General features: G+C 36.9%; 1 protein-coding gene across 1 annotated transcript in view; it reads right to left on the bottom strand.

Moving 5' to 3' along the window:
• Positions 1-18,968, bottom strand: part of WWOX (WW domain containing oxidoreductase) — a 487,825-nt gene that overhangs the window by 236,170 nt on the left and 232,687 nt on the right. The gene's annotated exons all lie outside the window — the stretch shown is intronic.

Below are 18,968 nucleotides of genomic sequence, written 5' to 3'. Positions count from 1 at the left end.
TACTACCTTTACAAAAAACCCATTTTTAATCTTCTTACATCACATATCACAGGAGGTCTCTATTCACTTCAGTACAGTAGGAGAGAAAAGGGGGAAGTTATATATTTTCAGGCACTAACAATATAAAATTAAGACAAGAACAAATATTGTTAGTAAAAGCAAAAGGCAGTGAGGAAAGCACCTCAGCTTGTGGAATAACAATGTTGTTAAATAGAAGTGGTTTTTTTCTGAACACAGTCATTTTATAAAATGTACAGTAAAGCTTTTATATGTAAATTACTCAAACTCAGAAACCTTTCACTTCAAATTGAATTGAGAATAGCTTGAAGAAGAACACTTTAGTGAAAACATGCTTAAAATGAACAAAATCAAGAACGACTAAGGTGCACATGCAGTATTTCACTGAAAAAAAAAAAAAAACAACCCTGTAAATAAATATTTGATTGATGCACTGCTAACAAAAAAGGACAAAAAAATTTGGCTTCAAATATATTTAGATAGCCTCTTAATACATGCACCTGCTTTTTCTTTGAAACTGATTATATTTGTTAAACTATGTGTATTGCCACTAAATACATAACAGTGTTACATGAATTCTACAATAGAACTACATTATACAAATGATCACATTACCACATTTAAAAGCTCCCTTCACTAACATAATACAATAATGCAATTTTCCCTCAACTTTTGGACTAAAAGTCATATGATACCATCACTCAGTTTAACTTGCCAACATCCCTTACAATAATCCAATCATATCTGATGGTCAAACTTGAACAACTGTTCTGTACCAAACCATCATACCTGGTACTCCATGAAGGTACTTTAGGCTGGGAACTGTGTTTACAAATCCCACATGGATTTTAAAAGTTATATATGAAGCAACTGCCATATCTGTTGTTTTTACCAGCTTACAAATGTATTTATCTTCATGTTTTCTAGCAAACCTGGGCATCTCTAATCATGTCCTGCCTGGAAAAGTCAATTGACACAGACCATGTTATTGGAATGCCAACCTTATATTTTTATTTTTGGTATAAATTCCTGTTAATTTAAGTACTTTGACAACACTTACTGCAATCCTTATGTTTCTATTTGACTCTCTGTGACTGTGTTTTCACTCAACTGCTGCACCCAGGCCATATACAGATAATGTCTCATGTCACTCTCACTGCTGATAAAGGGGATGAGGTGGCACACTGAGGTACCTGACCATGGATAAATAAAACAAGAGCTAATCATTGGGCAAATATGAAGGAAAAGCAAGGCTAACCTCAAGAAGAAAATATAGCCCTTACCAGCAATTATCTTACATGGAGTTTAATGAAACTCTTCTGCCACAGTAGCAAAAGAATAATCTCTTTGTAAGGCTGTGCCCTTAGCAAAATTACTTTGAATTCTGTTATTGATTGCATGCTTCCTCCTGTAAAAATATGGAAATCTGATTTTATTCCATGCTTGTAGGGTAATTCTCCCTAAGGATTTGAATATGGCTACCAGTTACTGGAAGAGCCAGGGAGACATTTGTCCTATAGCAAAACTTTGGCCTTAGTTTATGAGTCTGTGAGGACAGCAGGTAAATTTAAGCAGTGATCAATAAAAGAAACTGGTCCTGCTGGCCTTTGTAAACTAAATAGCGATCTTCCCCACATCACCTAAGTCAGGCTTGCAAAACTAATTCTAACTAAAAAGATTAAGACATCAGGCATTAAAAATAGATCTGGGGCCAATTAAACTGTAAGTGCAATGTACAATTCCCATAGTGTGAGATCTCCTCACCTGTATTTCCCACCAAGAATGACAATAATGAAAAACCCAAACCAAAATATAACCTGGTGATATTTCCTCAGTTATCAAAGAGAAGTATTCACCTGGGGTGAGTGAATGAGGAGAATTTTGAAAGATAGCATTATTACAACTATAAGCCAAAAACTAAAATGTTATTATATCTCTTGCTAACTGATATTTCAGCTATTAATGCTGAACTCCATCTAACTTACCTGAATGCTTTTCTCCCTCTCTATTGCTAAATGTGTGTACAATACCATGAAGGAGACTTAGGTATATTGCAAAGGTTATATTTTAAGATGATATTGGATGGCTGCATTTGACTTTTTAAATCTTCCTCACTCTACTTCAGAAAAGGAATCAAAAATCCATGTGGTTTTGCCACACTACATCTTTTGGTGAAAGCAGATGGGTATTTTTAGCATGAAAAATTACTTATGAATTTTTGAACATTTATTAAAAGCAATACTGCGGAACATTTCAGGAAACACAACCCACCAGAAATCCATTCGTGTTTACATCTAAAAAAATAGTATTTTTCTCCCCTGAGTAAAATGATGTATCTAATGACAGCAGACTTAAATGCTGAAAGCACTTTCAATGCTTTCAATCATTCTTGTACTTGGTGCTATTTCACTTGTATGTACAGTGGGTGAACATGCAGTTCAAGTTGCTAATAAAACAACTCTGAGTTAACAATTAGTTTGATTTTTTTGAAGATAATATTGTCAAAATCTTCCTACCAACATTATTACAAATGACTCTTCCCAAGTCATGTACATCTGGGCTGTGGCTGGGTGTCCTTTCTTAGAGAAGGACAAGAAAGGAAAGTATTTCATTTCTATAGGAAAAAGTATCATTTGCTCGATATAGTCACATATTGCAGGCATTTACAAATAGGAATGAGACTCCAGTGTTGGTCTTTTCCAGTGACAAAGGCAAAACCTTTTAGACAAAAGTCTGTCTGAGAAAGGAAGATTTTTCAGTTCACAGGTGCCCAGTTCCCTTAAGGCAGTTCAATCCAGGAGCTGCCTTTCCCTCTAGTGATGGTTGACACCACAGAAGAAGAAACAGACCTGGATTCCTCAGTTCCTTCTGATAAGATGCTGTATTTTTTAACTTTATTACCTAAAAGAAATAGTGTTCTGTTTTACATTCTTTATACATGACTTTCTCAGGCTTGCTTCAGGAAAAAATCTTTTGGAATTGTGTAAATGGTCAGAATACAGACATTCCACATAATTTGCTATAACATGTAGGAGATATAAGGCCAAGTTAAGCCAGGATACTAGCAACAAAATTAGGAAGCAGAAACAATTATAACTAATAAGTTAAAGAATTGTACCCAGGAATAGAGTGACATAAATGAAGGAACACTGACCAACATCACTTCTCTTCCCTTTCCCACACTAACCACATCTTACCTATAGTTTTTGCTCCAGGTCTTACTATAGTTACTACTATTACTGAAGAATTTAGGAGGTTAAGTCATGAATCAGGGCTCCAGTGTGCTATCAGCTCAACAGACACTGACAACAAATGGTAAGTGCCCCAGGACATCCTTAAATGCATTGTTCCCAGTGTATTTTCTATTCTTCCTATTATTTGAATATACAAATATTTAAAACACAGAGGTATTTATAAGAATTATAGTATTCCTGTAACTTTCTGCATCAGAAGCAGATTAGATAATAATACAAACGCTGTAAGAAATGTGATAATTCAGTCTCTGTTTACCAATGATAATTCTGATAACACAAAAAAACAAATTTAGGATACTAAGGCAAAACAAGCTGGTTTTTTTTCCCGAAAATAACCTAAAGAGAAAACTTCATAAAAATTTGAGCAAATCACTGAGCAGCAGCACAGCAGTCCTGGCACTACACCGATTAAAAGACCCCCAAAAGGGGCAGTGCCACCTTTCACCTGTGACACAGCCACAGGGGCTCAACGCCCACCAGTCCCCACAGAGCAGTGGTGAGTGAGTTGTTGTAATGAAGAGCAGAGGTATACAGCCTTTATCAGATGAGAGGGGATTTGTCAGAGATTAATAGAATTCCATTGTAATATCCATATCTCACAAAGGCATACTCTGACAGGGTCCAATTACTTTCAACAAGCTGGGCCTGCTACATGGACCCTCTGAACCGGAATGGCCCTCCAATCTGTATGCTTTCGTTCAGACAGATAACACCAACGTGTTTCTCTCTGTGATCACTGCCTAACTTAAATGAGTTAATCTCGTTTTCCAGATGAATTGTTATTTTGTCTCCCGCAGGCTGTGATTACCGGATAAAAGTATTGTGTTAACAGGAGGGCCAGGGTCTTTTCAGCAGCGGATTCCACATTCAGATAACCAGCCAGAGAGGCTTTCGCTTGCTTGCTTCTTTTTTTTTTTTTTTTTTTTTTTTTTTTTTTTTTTTTTTCCTTTTTTATTTTTTTCAAATGTGAAGTAAGAGAGTGGCACTAACAGGAGAAAACTATGAAATGACACAGAGATAAACCTTCCCAAATAATTACGTAACTTCATCAGAGGTCAGAGGAGCAGTTTATCTTCATATTTCAAAAGAGTGTCCCGGTGAACCAATCTCATTTACAGCCTACCTCTACATATTTTAAGATGTTATTTGCCTTTCAGTTCATGCCTGCCCTTTCTTTCTCTAATGGTCTTTGTTTCTGAAGCCATTATAATGTGCTTGAGAAGCTCACAAGGGAGCCTATCAGAATATAAATATTTGGAAGCACTGAAAACTATCTGGGCAGTATCAGAAAACAGGAAGAAAAAAACAAGCCCATGATTTCACAAACAGTTCTCTTCAACTGATGAAGCAAGAGCCATATGGTGAGGGTTATAGTCTACTGCACATTTTTCTGAGACAATGTATTTTCTCAATGACAGCAGTGAGATTCTTCATTTCCTTTTCTAGACAAGATGTGAAAAAGTCCCACTCTAATATTAATTCTTAAAAAGTACATGGTGGGTGGGGGGAAGGCCTAACATAAGAGAAGCACCTGACTAGTGTAGGAAACACCAGACTATGCAGTTGTGTCTTGACCCCCAGGACAACCCCTTCATGGCCAAGAACGACTCACATTGACCCCATTCAGGCAAATCCCATCCCAGCAACAGCAGCAGAACTACAGGAATTACATCAAGTCCGTGTGGCTTGTGCATTTTCATCCACATAGAAGAAAACGCATGTGTTATTTCGGTATCTAATGCCAAAAGGTAAATAAAATTTGACCTCTGAATGCAGTAGATTTCTCCAGTGGCTCTCCCAGTATGTAGATCTGAGTTGCTCCTGAGGTGGGTTATGTCAACAATTTGGAACAAGATGCAACATCCGATTGCTGGCAACGTATCAAACACTGCCCACGAAATGTAGTCAATAAGCTTAGGAAAGCTTCCTGACAGAAAGCCACAACCTTTGACTGCAAAAAGCAATGTCTTCAACAAAGTATGAATGAATGTTGGTGCAGGATGTGCATCCAAAGCATAGGGTGGATGTATCCCCCACTGTGGCACAGGTCTAGGGCTGAGCAGGCCCTTCAAGTCCTGGGCACCCACTTCTGCAGGGCTGGGGCCTGGAAAAAACATCACAGCTTCCTTTATGCTCCTGTGCCCACATTTCCTTCCACAGGAAAGGAGGAGGCTGAGGCGGAAGCAAAAAGCGAATCTGAGGAACATAAGTCTCTATGCAGATATTTGGGCTCCATCTTTCTTATACAAGAACTGCCATCAGCAGGTATGAAAATCATTCATAGGTGGGCAGGTAAATTAATGAAAAGATGACACATTTTGGAGCTTCTATATGACAGAGTTTGAATATTTGTTGAAGTGAAAAGTCTGTGCATCTGGAACTGCAGCCATCATATCACTGACTTCCATTTTGATGAACTTGGCAATATTCTCATTTCTGGCCCTACTTTCTTACTAGAAACAACAAGTTCAACATCTATAGTGGGAGTAAGCTCATAATCCATCATTTAAAGGTCCCTGGTATTTTTCAAAATGGATAGGTGATAACCCAATGGTTCACATACCCTCATGAAAACAAGCTTTGTGCATTACGTACAACAGAATGCAAAATGTCCATACAGCTTAAGCAAACAGTCAATCACCTACTTAGGGTGTAAAAACAAAATTACAGTAAAAACATGTCTTCTGTCAAGAAGGTGAGCATAAAAGATGGTTTTTATACAGTAGGAGCTTTCCTCAGGTGTATAAGGAATCACATGGCTTGCTGGGCTACAAAAAGCATATTCCAGTCTTCTTGTCCATCCAGCACTGTGTTTTATTCTGCTTAGCAGGAGACCAGTGGTGCTGCTAGGAGAGTGTGAAGGGCTCCTATGCATCATCATAAACAAAATAAGCAGAATTATTTCCTAAATTACAAACAACTACAGCTATAACAAATCACTGAGGGGAGCAGGGGATGCTGTGGGCACAGTGTGGGCACAAAGACGTGAGCTTTTAGCAGCTTTTGTCAATGCTGCTGCTGCTGTAGGAGCAGGAGGCTGGTGTGACTTTGCCTTGTCTTTGTCAGAAGAAAGAACAGTATTTTTCTGTCCTTTTTTCACAAGTGTTTTGATTGCATTACTTCTCTCAACTTAGTCTAGGAAAGGGTAGGCCTCAGTAGAGATCTCAGAGGCCATAGGTTCCCTGAGGAATATCCTCAGTAGGAGAAATTTTTTTCCCCTTTTTCTTGCTTAATTAACAGATCAGATGTGGGAAAAAATATGAATAAACATCAGGCAGTGTCATTTAGAGACTGGTCACTTAGACTAACCCGTGATGAGCCTATACACAGGCACACAAGGGATTAAGCTCCCAGCACAGCTGTAACCAGGACTGCTCACATCCTGGCTCTGGGTTTTGTGCAGGACACAGCCCTGACATTCAGCTCGTTATACAGAAATTCCAAGTTACTGGTGAATAGTCCCATTTCAGATCTCAGTGGAAGAAAGCACTGGTCACAATAACACAAGAAAACATTCCTCACAGTAACAGTCTTTTTCCAGACAAAGCCAACACTAGTGTAGCAGAAATGATGCTAGTAAGAAGTGATGTGAATTTAACAAAGAAGCTTGATCAGCATGATGGAGACAGACAGTCAGAGACACAAATTAAATCTCAGACACAAATTAATTTCTCATTCATTTTTCTGTACACCGGTGCTATAAAACACTTTGCAAAAGTTGCACTGAAGGTAGCAGCTGGAAATTATATTGTTTCAAAAGCTGAAAATATTCTCTATGGAGAAATTTTAAACCCATAAACTTTTTCTTCTCTTAGTTTGTTTTTTATTTTTAATGCTGCATCAAAGTGCATGCAGAGCAGATCCATGAATTGCTACATCACTTTATTTTTTTAAATTGCCAGCCTGTTTTATTCAGTGGTCTTATAAACATAAAATTGATAAAATGGACAGCTTTCTTTCTAAGCTAGCTTACAGCTCTCCTTTTTTGAAAGCTTCCTAAACATGCAAGCACTCCATAAAAAAGTAACTGGTGCATGCAGAAGCAATGCAGTTCACAAATGAAGCAGTATAATGTCAATGGTTTGAAATTGTTCAGTCTCAGTTGTTTTCCAAGTCAATGCACTGGCAGTCTTGCCTGAATGCAACTAGTCAATAGAGAGAAAATAAATAGAGCATTTCCAGAATTCACCCATCAGCACTGAAAAGTGTCTGCTTACTATTACACAGTTTTAACATGTCATAATCGTTTTTCACAGTATAGAAACCCTCCTTATACCTTGGACAAAGAATGAATGACTATTTTAGCACCCTATACATATCTTCTAATAGAAATTCTAAGCAAACTGTATTGACTATAGTATTTTAAGTGGTGTTATTAAAGTAGAATCTGAATTATTTAGCCTATTTTTAATGCTACGTTATGAACAAAAATTTATAATTCAGATATCTAAAAGAAGAGACTTCTTTATTTGGATTTCTGAACATATTCATTTCTGTAAATACCTATACATTGAACAAGCTCCCTGTAATTTCAGGTAGAGTTGAACACCACATTCTATGCGCAGTGTTATTCCCATAAAGAATCCTATTGACTATTAAGTTGGACAGGTTTTGCTCACACAGGTAAAAGCTTTAGTGGCACAGCTCTATGACTTTAAACACCCAGACATTAAGCAGCAGAGAGATACATGTGTCTCTTATCTTTCTATCTTTTATTTCCCCCATGCTGTATGACAAGTGCCATGTCAAATAACACCACTGGGCTGAATGCTACACAAAGAGAGGAAGGAAGCAGACAGGACAGACACGTTGCTACACTTTTGGACAAAAAAAAAGGGTTCTACCTGCTTCTTCAGGCAGCTATATGCTAAATTGCATCTAAGGTGCTATGCTTACTTAGATAAGGTCCTTGCAATGCCACATAATTACAGAAAGGATCTGCCATAGTCTGAAAAATGAGAACTATGTCTTTTCCAATCCCCTGCCTTGTTATCTGTCACCTGGATGAAAATCATGTGGAAAAAAAAATAAAGAGGGGGGGAAAATTCCCCTTCAGACCCAAGAACACACTAATGCCCACGGATATAAATGTTACAATAAAAGAGCAGGACGACTACTAGCAGAGCTTTTATAGCTTAACAGTATTTTGACAACAAATGTTCATATTTCATTTGAAATTTATGAAACCTTTGTGCCTGTAATCCCATGAGCAGCTACATGGTAAATGAAAGTAGCAGGCAGTCTAGATTAATAATATTTTGCTTCATACTGGAAGAACATTGTAAGGAAAAGGAATCTTGCTTTATCTGCTCTCTCTCTCTCTTTTTTTTTTTTTTTTTTTTTTTTTTTTTTTTTTACAGTGTCTGTATTGGAGCAGATTCAGAGCTCTAAAACCTGCCTGCAAATATTCACAGCTGCCTTATTAATTTATGAGAAACTGAAGGACCCATCACAAGGCATAAGCAAGCAATTTAGTAATAACAAGTAGAGGGGTATGATACATGGCAAAATACCACAGCTCCTAGTGTTAGAGAGCTACCAGTGGTTTAAATCAAGTTCAAGGGGAGTACCTGGAGTAAGCTCCTGTACTGCATATGCTAATAAAAAATTGGTATGGAAAAAAACCATTGCCCTATGAATCATAACCCTTGCTTTCACATTTTCACAGTTTAGACATACATGTATGCTAAAAGCCCAAGTGTGGCTTCTTGCACTTAAATGTCTAAGTGTCTTTTCCACCAGCTCTATTTATCTTCAAGCACATCCAACAAAAACTGTCCATGTTTTCTACATTTTTAAAGTAGTCTCTCAGTGAAAGCTAACATGGCAAATATGATGCGGGCCTAGAAAGTAGATATTTATTTTTGTTTAAATGTATACATTTTTTTGAGCTCTCATGTGGACTTACCTCAAATACACAGGGTATATTAGGGTGGTAAAACCACCCTGATGCTTGCCTTTCAAAGAACATATTTTAGAAAAGATGATTTAGTAGCAACATGGAAGAAAAGAAAAACACCCACCAAACCTACAATCCTGGGTTTTCACTACCATACTGCAATTAATATCTGCCACCAAAACCAGAATGTGAGAGTTACATTGTTTGCATTCTTTGCTCATAAATGCACTACAGATTGTCAAATATATTAGCAACCAAAGGAAGCCTTCCATCAGCATCTGTGCTGAGTGGATTCAATAACAGTCTAACCAATTTACTATAAAACTTTTATAGAAGCGTTATATACTTGCATCAGGTTCACAGTTTTATTAATTTACACAGATTTTATGGTTTCTTGAAGTTCTTATGTCTGAAAGAATGAACTGATACTTGAGGAAAGCTGAGTCTAGTGAGAAAATGATCTGCTTAAATACCATTCTGTCTCATAAAAGAGTAACTATAGAGTAGTTATACCACCATCTACATCTCCATATTTATAAAAACTGATACAGGTATAATTGGTTAATAACGTCTGCTTCTTCTAATGCAGAATAAAATAAGTTTTATTGATCAGTTTTGTGATTTAACTGCTGATTTGGAGGAGAAGGAGAGGTCTTGAAGGACAGCAGGGTAAAAGGAGGTTTAGAAGATTTTTTTGCTTTCTAGAAAAAGGTCCAGGAAATAATTGTTCCTCTGAGTTCCCTTTAAGGATGTTCCAGAGCAATAAATTAATGACAAGAGCTTTCTTCCTTTCCAGACCAAGTCATTTACATATTTTAACATTAATATATTTTATGAAGTGGAACTCAGTCAGAAAGCAGCTTTGTATCTGTATCCTGCACTGGCACCAGCTAAGTCCAAGAACCAACTTTAAACTTCTAGACAAAGGTTTGGTCTGAAAATCAGATATTGCCTAATGAAGTATACACTGTACCACACTGTATTGCTTATGACACCAGAAACTGTACAATTACTGAGCAGCTCTCCAGAGCCTAAAACCCAACTCCATTATTTGTACTGACAGAACAATCCCATGACAGAACATCTGTAGCTATTACCCCACAAACAAGCGTGGCCTATGTAACAGCCTAACAGAAAAAAACATGAGCAGAGTGAGGAGTAAAAACTTGCAGTGGAGTGGATTGCTGCCTACAGGCAAAGCAAATGTGTTTCCTAAGAGGAAACACCTTGCCCTCCAGGACCTGAGGAGTATCAGGAACATTAGAGTATGAGCAATGTGACAAAATGAACACAGAATCACATCCTGCACAACATGGATGAGCCCTGTCAAACACACTACTCATAGAATGTGTGTGTGTGTGTGTATATATATAGCACATAAAAGTATATATAGAGAAGCATGTGTATATAATTCATAGAAGTACAGAAGCATTATATATATACTAATATATATTATATAGTACAGAAGTATTTTATATATATATACTAATATATATTTTTATATATATAAAAATTTTAAAATGTACCTATATATCCAGAACAGAGAGAGTGTGTGTGTGTGTGTGTGTGTGTGTGTGTTTGTGTGGCTGTACACTCACAGACACTTCTAGATAAAGGAATGGCAGAGAGAATTTCTCTCCGTGGAATCAGTCTGGACTGTCCCTGGGCTGAGACTGAGCCATCAGATCCTCTTCGTGACCCTCACCCAGGGGCTGCACAGCATCCTGAGGAGTTTCTTACTCTGACCAAGCACATGGCAAAACACACCTTGAAGACAGATGGAATCTCCCTTATGGGTTTAGTTTCATGTTTTCTGAGACTTAGTCTTGCTAGCTGAGTAAATGGGTTGAAGCCAGGAAGTTTGATAGTTTGTATATCTTCAATTAAAACTAAAATAAAGTTGTAATGCCAAGGAATTTAGTATGCTTAACCTGGGCCTGCTCTAAACACTTTTTTCCAGCTGCTTGACCTTTGGTATTGCCCCAAGATAAAAATTTTTAAAGTGTTCAGTGGCTCTTGCAGCAGTTCAAGAAGAGCAACTCCAAGAGAGAAGTTGTCCAGATTTTGAAGTATTTTTGTTCCAGATACCTTTTTATTGTTATCACAACATCATGTTTTTACTAATACTGCGATATTCACAGCTTCAAAAATAAAGCTACACTCAATTACAAAGTCAAGTGCAAAGAATTTTGTTAGGTTAATTTCACCGTATTTTTTCCATACCCAAATTAGTTGAGTCAAATTCAGCTAATTTATTATTAGAGCAGTACCTTCAAAGGTGTATTTCCTAAATAAGTAAATATGTCATACAAACTGTATCTGCAATCATCAAGAGCCCTGTAATGTGTGCTGGAGAAAAGGGCATGAGGAGATCTGATAAAATTCAGGATGCTTAATGTCACATATATAGAACAAAAGGAGAGTCTTCTCCAAGGTATGACATAGACAAGAGTGAACAAGAGAAGGAAGTCAATAAGTTTTACAGTAATATCAAATAGATCTCTATTTCTGTAATGCATATGATTTCACTTATGTGAATCCCCCATGTACTTTAAGACCACATTTTTCAAAGGGTTGGATATTTCCTCTACCCTTCACCCCTGTGCTCTGAGCCACAGCTGATCTGGGATTGTATTACAGGCCTTTCTATTTTAAAATAAAATTCTGCTCTCATTTAAGAATCATATTTCTTAAAAAAAACAAGGAAGAGAGCTTTAATTATCATATCATATAGTATGGTATATCATAAATCCAGACATAGTACTCTCATACAGTTCTAAATCACTTTCCCCTATCACCCACAAAGACCACATAAACCAGAAGTGCTGATCTACAGATAACAGTTACCCATCCAGAAGGCATTTATTGGATTGTCTCCCATCATCCAACCTCATAAAGGTCATATAAATTTATTATTAAAATGTAGAAACAAAAATACAACTACAATTAGAGAATCCCAAAACTATAAAAATGGGCCTGCCCCTGAATATTTGTTCATTTAATTCCAACTACGTTAATTGTTTATAATACCTCAACTGAATGAGTGTTTTAATGTTAAAAGAGTTGAAGATTACAGTAGCTCAGATTTTCAATCTTATTTCTCTTCTGAAATTTTGAGTACAGCAACAAAACAGAAACCCATAGGAAATGCAGGACTTCCCTTTTTTCTTTAAAAAAATCGAATAAACTTTATAAATACATACATTGCACCTGCTCAGAATAAAGACCATTTGCATTCCATCAGCCAAGCACTGATAATATTGAACAGAAATACAGTTTTTATTAAAATATCATAAATGTGGTAGCTACACATGCATTTCAAGTAACACCTTCTAATTGTCTTTATGGCATTAGTCCAGTTCCACAACACAAGAAAAAAAAAAAAAAAAAAGAATGGAGTCTCATATTTTTGTATTTTCCACTGGGAAAATAAAGATAGGTCTGGTTTTGGAGAGTAGTTTAGTACTAGTGGTAGTTTGGCCTTTTCCCATGTGTGTCTTTCCAACCATACTGAAAGAAGTAAAAAGAAAGCTGTGCTGAATTTTTCTCAGAAGTGAAGGAGAGGATCATAAATTGTTCTGAAATCTCCCTTGACTTTAAAATTATATCAGAGTTTGCCCTTTTACCTCTGAGAACTGCTTTCTCTGCTAATTGGCAATATGTCCCAATGTTTGATGTTTACTCAGCTACCATCCTCTGCTACTCAGGCTCTTCCCAAAAAATTAAGAACCTTAGTTTGTTTCAGGTAGTTTTTGATGGAGGGCTCCTTTATTGTCCACATGTTTTGAAGTTGGAAATTTCAATTGCTTCCTTCAAGAAGTTAAATAAGAAATCAAAGGCCAACAAGGAAAATAAAACCAGTCAGTTTAAATGACGTATCGACCAGGGAACCATAAGGCAAATTGAGATATATACACTTAGGTTACAAGTAACTCATGGCAGTCACAACTTCTCTTTTCTTGTATTGAATCAATACATGGTTGTGCTTCTTCAAGAGAAGCCAAAGTAAAGCACATCCTTTTGGAAAAGAGATCATCTTCCACACAATATAAACAACTGAAGAACAAAGTAGATATTAATAAAATATATATAATAGTTATTTTCACCTTCAGTTAAATTGTGCCCTATTTTATATTGCTGAAATAGAAAAATCTTAAAATAACAACAAATCCCCAGGCATCTACTAACAAGGGTTCTATAGAGATTTAGAGGCCTCTAGTGATTTCTAGAGTGCTAGTTTGTGTACCAGCATCAGACTGATGCTTCTGCATTGAAAACCTGCAGCCAATCACTGTCATATTATTTCGGGTTTGTTATGTGTGGTGGCAGAGTATTGTTTTCTGTTGCACAGGCACTCCAAGAGCTCAGTCATGTTCAGGTTTCATTGTTCAGCACAACAAAAGCACATGCAGAGAGCAGTGCTCCAGCTCCTGCAAGCAGAGACTCTGACTGCTCATGGTCACTATTTCCGAGTGCCAGCCCCAGTGTGACACCCAGGACTGTGGTACCTGGCAGGTGCCAACACAGATTAGCACAAGCTCTGTGCAGGCACAGGCACCCAGAGTCCTCCTCGCATTTACCTGGGTGCTGAACACAAATAATGAGTTTTAACAGCAGCTTTAGAGGTGGCTTTTTGCTTATTTTTATTTCAAGACCGTTATGCATAGATTAGAACAAATGAAACCTTTGGGGGCTGAATCATTTCAGAATTTTCCTGTTCAGATCCTCTTGCCTCACCTTTTCAAGACAAAAAATGTTTTCAAGTATTGTCACAGAGAAAAGACACATGAAAAAATTCAACTGTTGTCTTCATCATGCCAGCAGGCTAGACAAACCTTCCCTGTGCACCCTAGAAACACAGCAACAACTCACCAAAACGTATATGTAAAGGCATGAACCCTGACCAAATGCACCATTTAACAACTACAACTCAGATAGGCAGGGCTTCTCAAGAGATACCATTTTTTTGCAGCCAAAATTCCTCCCCTCCTACACCCTTCCCTGTAGAGTTCTCAGCAGCAAAGCAATTTACTCTCATTACTCAGCCTACAACGCTAAGAGCATTTTTTCTCCTCAAAGTCATCTGGAGAGATGGGTAAATCAGACTAGGTTAAAAACAACAACAGCAGAAAAGAAGAATTACAGTGCTCAGTTTTCACAAAGAGAGAACTAAACCTTTTAGCAGGACGGATTAGTTCATCGTCCCTCTGAGCCCCACGCTTCTCAGGGAAGCTGCACGCCTGGGACTGTGACCAGGAAGAGCACAGCTGGCACAGAGATGCCACCTACCCTCAGTGCACAAAAATTCCTCAAACAACCCCAGAGCTCATAAAGGAAGCAACAAAGAAGGCCAAACAGCAAAGGCCAGAAGATTTAAGATGTATGACTTACTTGGGATACTTGATCCCAAACATTCCTGCTATTCCTGAAACGTCCCCAAGGAAGGAAGATTACAGAAACTTGCCTGGTGGTTGGGAGAAGAAATCAAAACCCCGAGCCTTCCTTATAAAACAACCTGATTCCCCAAGTAATTTTTAATATTTATAGCTATTAAAACCAGGTATTTTTCCCATCTTACAAAAACAAGAACAAATTTATTTCAAAGATGCCATTTAAACACATTTTTATGAGTTTACACCTTGTTATTTTTCATCTTTCTTTACTGTTTGGAATTTTTGAAAACATGAGGCAGTGTTTTCCTTATATAACTCATCCTTAAACAGATGATTTACAGTTCATGTTTCAATACTATGAAAACATCTCAGTGTGGACTGATCACTAAAAAGAGCTCAACTCTCTCTTTTCCCACATTGTACATCCTGCCTCCGGCTGAAGATCTGGGGAAAAAAAAAATCAAGCACTGAAACCTCTTACAGTGTTGGACAGTTTCCTTATGGTGGTAGCAAATGCCCCGGAGCATGAGTCATTTGTAACTTCTCCAGGAACAAACAAACAGAAGATATATAACAATATACTCTCAGAAGTTATCCTAACCTCACAAGGGGCAGTTAGGCAAAATGCTCTACATGATATTTCCACCTCTGATGGCTATGACAACCAGAAGAAAATAGGAAATATGACCATTCACCACGCATTTTCCATCTGAACCATCCCCAAAAGCGAGAGCAGCAGATGGCAGGCAAACTGGGATGGGAATTTTCTTGCCATGCTTTTTTTACAGCGATTGAGTCAATAGTGGTTGTCCAGTTCCCCTTCCTCTCAGCCACAAAAAAGATAAATCTCCTCTTGCAAACAGACACATATTTACTGGTTAAAGGTGCACACAGAGAGGCAGAGGCAAAAATCAGCTGGTCTGGTAATAACCACCCTGTACTAGAAGTTCCCTGCAAAGCACTGTGAAGATGCTGGCACAAAAACCTGCACTGCATATTGCTGCAGCATAATTAATTAAGCCTGACAACACCCCTGTGAAATACAATAGGTCTAACCACCAAACCAAATCATCCTTATAAACATCCAAATGTCAGCAAGTGAATTTATGTCAGATTTACTATTCAATCACAGGGAAAAAAAAAAAAAATCACATATAGCTTCAAAAAAAAAAGCTCTTTACATTAAGTAAAGCTCTCTCTTATATTTTTGAATTGTAATAAAGAAATCAAAGGTATGACAGCCTTTTACAGGGATAACACCTCAGAACATTAGTAGATAAATCTTGGAAGAGGTAAGAAGTATTATCAGGATTTCCAATTGCAGAATCAGACAGTGCACTTGAGCATACTCTGACACTATACATAAAATATTATACCTATTAATTCATAATGAAAATCTAAATAATTAAAATAAACCAAAATATCATTAATATCAAGACCATGATAGTTGGATGTTGGTTAGGTGGTGAGGAAAATATACTTTTAAAGATTATTATGCCTTTAGGATCAGGTATCCCTTACAAAACACACCAAGACAAACACAGACATATGTTCTAAAAGTAATTCCAGCTTGATTCTTTATGACTTTAGCTTGAAGGATTTTATTTGCTGTATAATCTTTAAAGTGGAAGTGCATTCACTAGCCACTGGCTGCACTGTTTATCATGAAGTCAGCTCACTTAGTGCTGTCCAATTAAAATAAACTACAGCTGCAATGGATCACTATTTTTCTAAGTATCTGAAAATATTCCTGCAAAGCCCAACCTCCAAAAATAAAACATAAATGAAAAGCAACAGTTCACTTGGCAACCATCTAGGAGAGGATGTTTTGACATTATTTTCATGTTATTAAATGCAGATTTTTTACTAAAAACAAGAAGCTCCTGTCACAAATGATTTATATATTGAAATACTTTGTATGACATAGGAAAGGCATGTAATGGCTTGCTGCTGTAACCTTTTAAAATAAAATATAAAAATACACACAGTATATTTTTTCTTTGATATTTTAACCATTTTGCTGTCTATTGTGACAGACAACGCTTCAGTGCTAGCCAATGTAATACAGTAACATTAAATAAAATGTCCAAACTCCATCTGACTTCAAAATACACTCACATAATTTTCAATTATTTTTCTTCTACTGCTCTCTTCTAGTTCATGCCTGGAAAAATGACAGACTATAAAACTCATCTTTTAACCAACTGCGGTTTCAAAATTATTTATTTACGTAAATTTGGGAAAACCAGGGTCTCATGACATGTTTGTATGCTTCATTTCAAGCATGATGAAAGAACAGAAAATAAAATACAAACTTTTTTTCTTTGGTACTGACTTTGTTCTAGTTCTTCCAGACATCGACTTCTAAACTCAGGCTGCCACCAACAGACAGCTCACAGACAAGAGAAGATGATGCTCATCTGCAATGCACAATGTGAGGCAGCAGAAAGGCCCCTTCACTAAACAGCAACTAATGAATGTATATAGAATAAAAACAATGTAAGTTTTCTCTGCGATGTAAAGTTGCTGTTTAGATTTCCAGGTGGGGAGTACTACAAAAATTACACAAACATCTTGAAATGCCTATAGAGAGTCTATAACAAAAAGGAGATTTTGCATGGGTGGAGATGCACAAATTTTCTTACAGACAATTTCTAAAAGTTAGGCTGTATTTATCTAAAGAACAATACTGCACCTTTAAGAAAATGTTATTTTTCCTGGGGCCCTATCAAGGTAAATTTCATCAGTATTCAAAGAATGAGCAAAGCACTTCAACAATTTATTTCAATAAAAGAAGACTTAGCTGAAAGGAGTATAAATGATGAGAACTTGCTTTAAACTGATTTATTCCCTGCAGCAATAAAAGGAATGTTTCTTCACTCAGCTGTTTAATATGCAAATATGCAGAGCATCCAGCTTCTGACAGCACATCATTAATAAAACCTTGCACTAAGCAGAGCTCCCGATATTTCATCCTGATGAAAATACATGATGATGATTTTAGACTGTATAATTTCAGAGTTGGAACAATGTACTTCCCAGTGATGGAAACTCAGCAATCCACAGTTCTAGTGTGGATATTTTAATAAGTTAACCTATTTCTGCACAAGGGAGACATTCTGTTTACAAGAATTGTGAATACAGAGAATCTTGTCACCAAACCCCCTCAACTGGACCAGCCAAAACTTGGTTTGGAAAGCAGTACCAAAGGAGACATGTTATTTATAGAACACCACAACAGTTGATTTCTTTTTAATCAATTAATTCCTCTCCTATTCATCAAGCTTAATGTACTTCACCTGTACTTTTTTCAGTCACTGTACTATCTGACAGATTAGCAGCAAACGTGGAAAATAAAGCCATCCCTTAAAATAAAATAAAGAAAAAGAAATCTGCAATTTTTCTTCTTTACCTCATTAAAATCTACAAAAAACTCCTAGATCTGACCATGCTGTAGCATTCTACTTGTGTTTATAGCCAAAGTATGTACACGCTTTCTTTTTCATTTCTTGTGCTAAAACTCTTACACGGTTTCCAAAGAAGTTTTTAAAAAGGTTAAAAACTATCAAATGTCTGAAATAAGGAAAGTAATATTTGTCAATGCTTTGCTCTGGAGTCTTTCCAGTCCAAAGATAGAAACTTGAGGCTGTACAGAAACGTTAATTTTTTAAGAATTGATCCTCAGAGGTGACACAGGATGTCCATTTCTCCACTGGTATTGATACTCACACAGAAGATGTTGATCACTTTACAAAAGGGGTATCTGAGGAACACTCATTTGCTTCAATAGTAGGTAACAATAAACAACTTGCTAAAGTCTTGAGGGCTTTATTTTGGCTGAAATCCACTGGTTTTGCCACTGAAAGTGATAGGTCAAATATAAAGAGACCCCTTCTACATTGCAAGAACAAAAAAAAAAAGACTTTGCGTTTTAATTCAAAAATATTTTTACTATGAATCAATCATTTAGTGTATTTCAAAGAAGTTTGAAGGATTTTCCTTTGAATCATTTCCCACTGGGTGCCTAGGAAACAAAACATCCTCAGGGCTAAATTTCAGGGGAAGTCTTGCAGGTTTTAGTAAACTTCTCCAAGCCAGTACTTTACATGTTTCTGTTTTCTGTGCGTGGCGATACTCCCTCATAACTCAAATGGGATTAACCAATTAAACATTTCCCAGTAGTCTCTAAAATAGCTGCTCTTGGCATGTTTTTTGCATGGAACAAACCTCAGCGGGAGGATATGATAGAAATCTTGCACTATTTAAATATAGAATTGGGACATCAAAGAAAGGGTTGTATTGAAATAACATGGATAATTAAGGAAGTGGAGAACAGTAATAACTGATTTACATAAAATGCTAATAAGCCTCTTGACTTGTTCGGCAATTTCTGCTTTAGGCATG

The sequence above is a fragment of the Coloeus monedula genome (genome assembly GCF_965178545.1).
Source record: "Coloeus monedula genome assembly, chromosome: 13".
Classification (NCBI taxonomy): Eukaryota; Metazoa; Chordata; class Aves; order Passeriformes; family Corvidae; genus Coloeus; species Coloeus monedula.
Note: the sequence above shows the minus strand (reverse complement) of the source record. Positions and strands in the feature narration are given on the sequence as shown.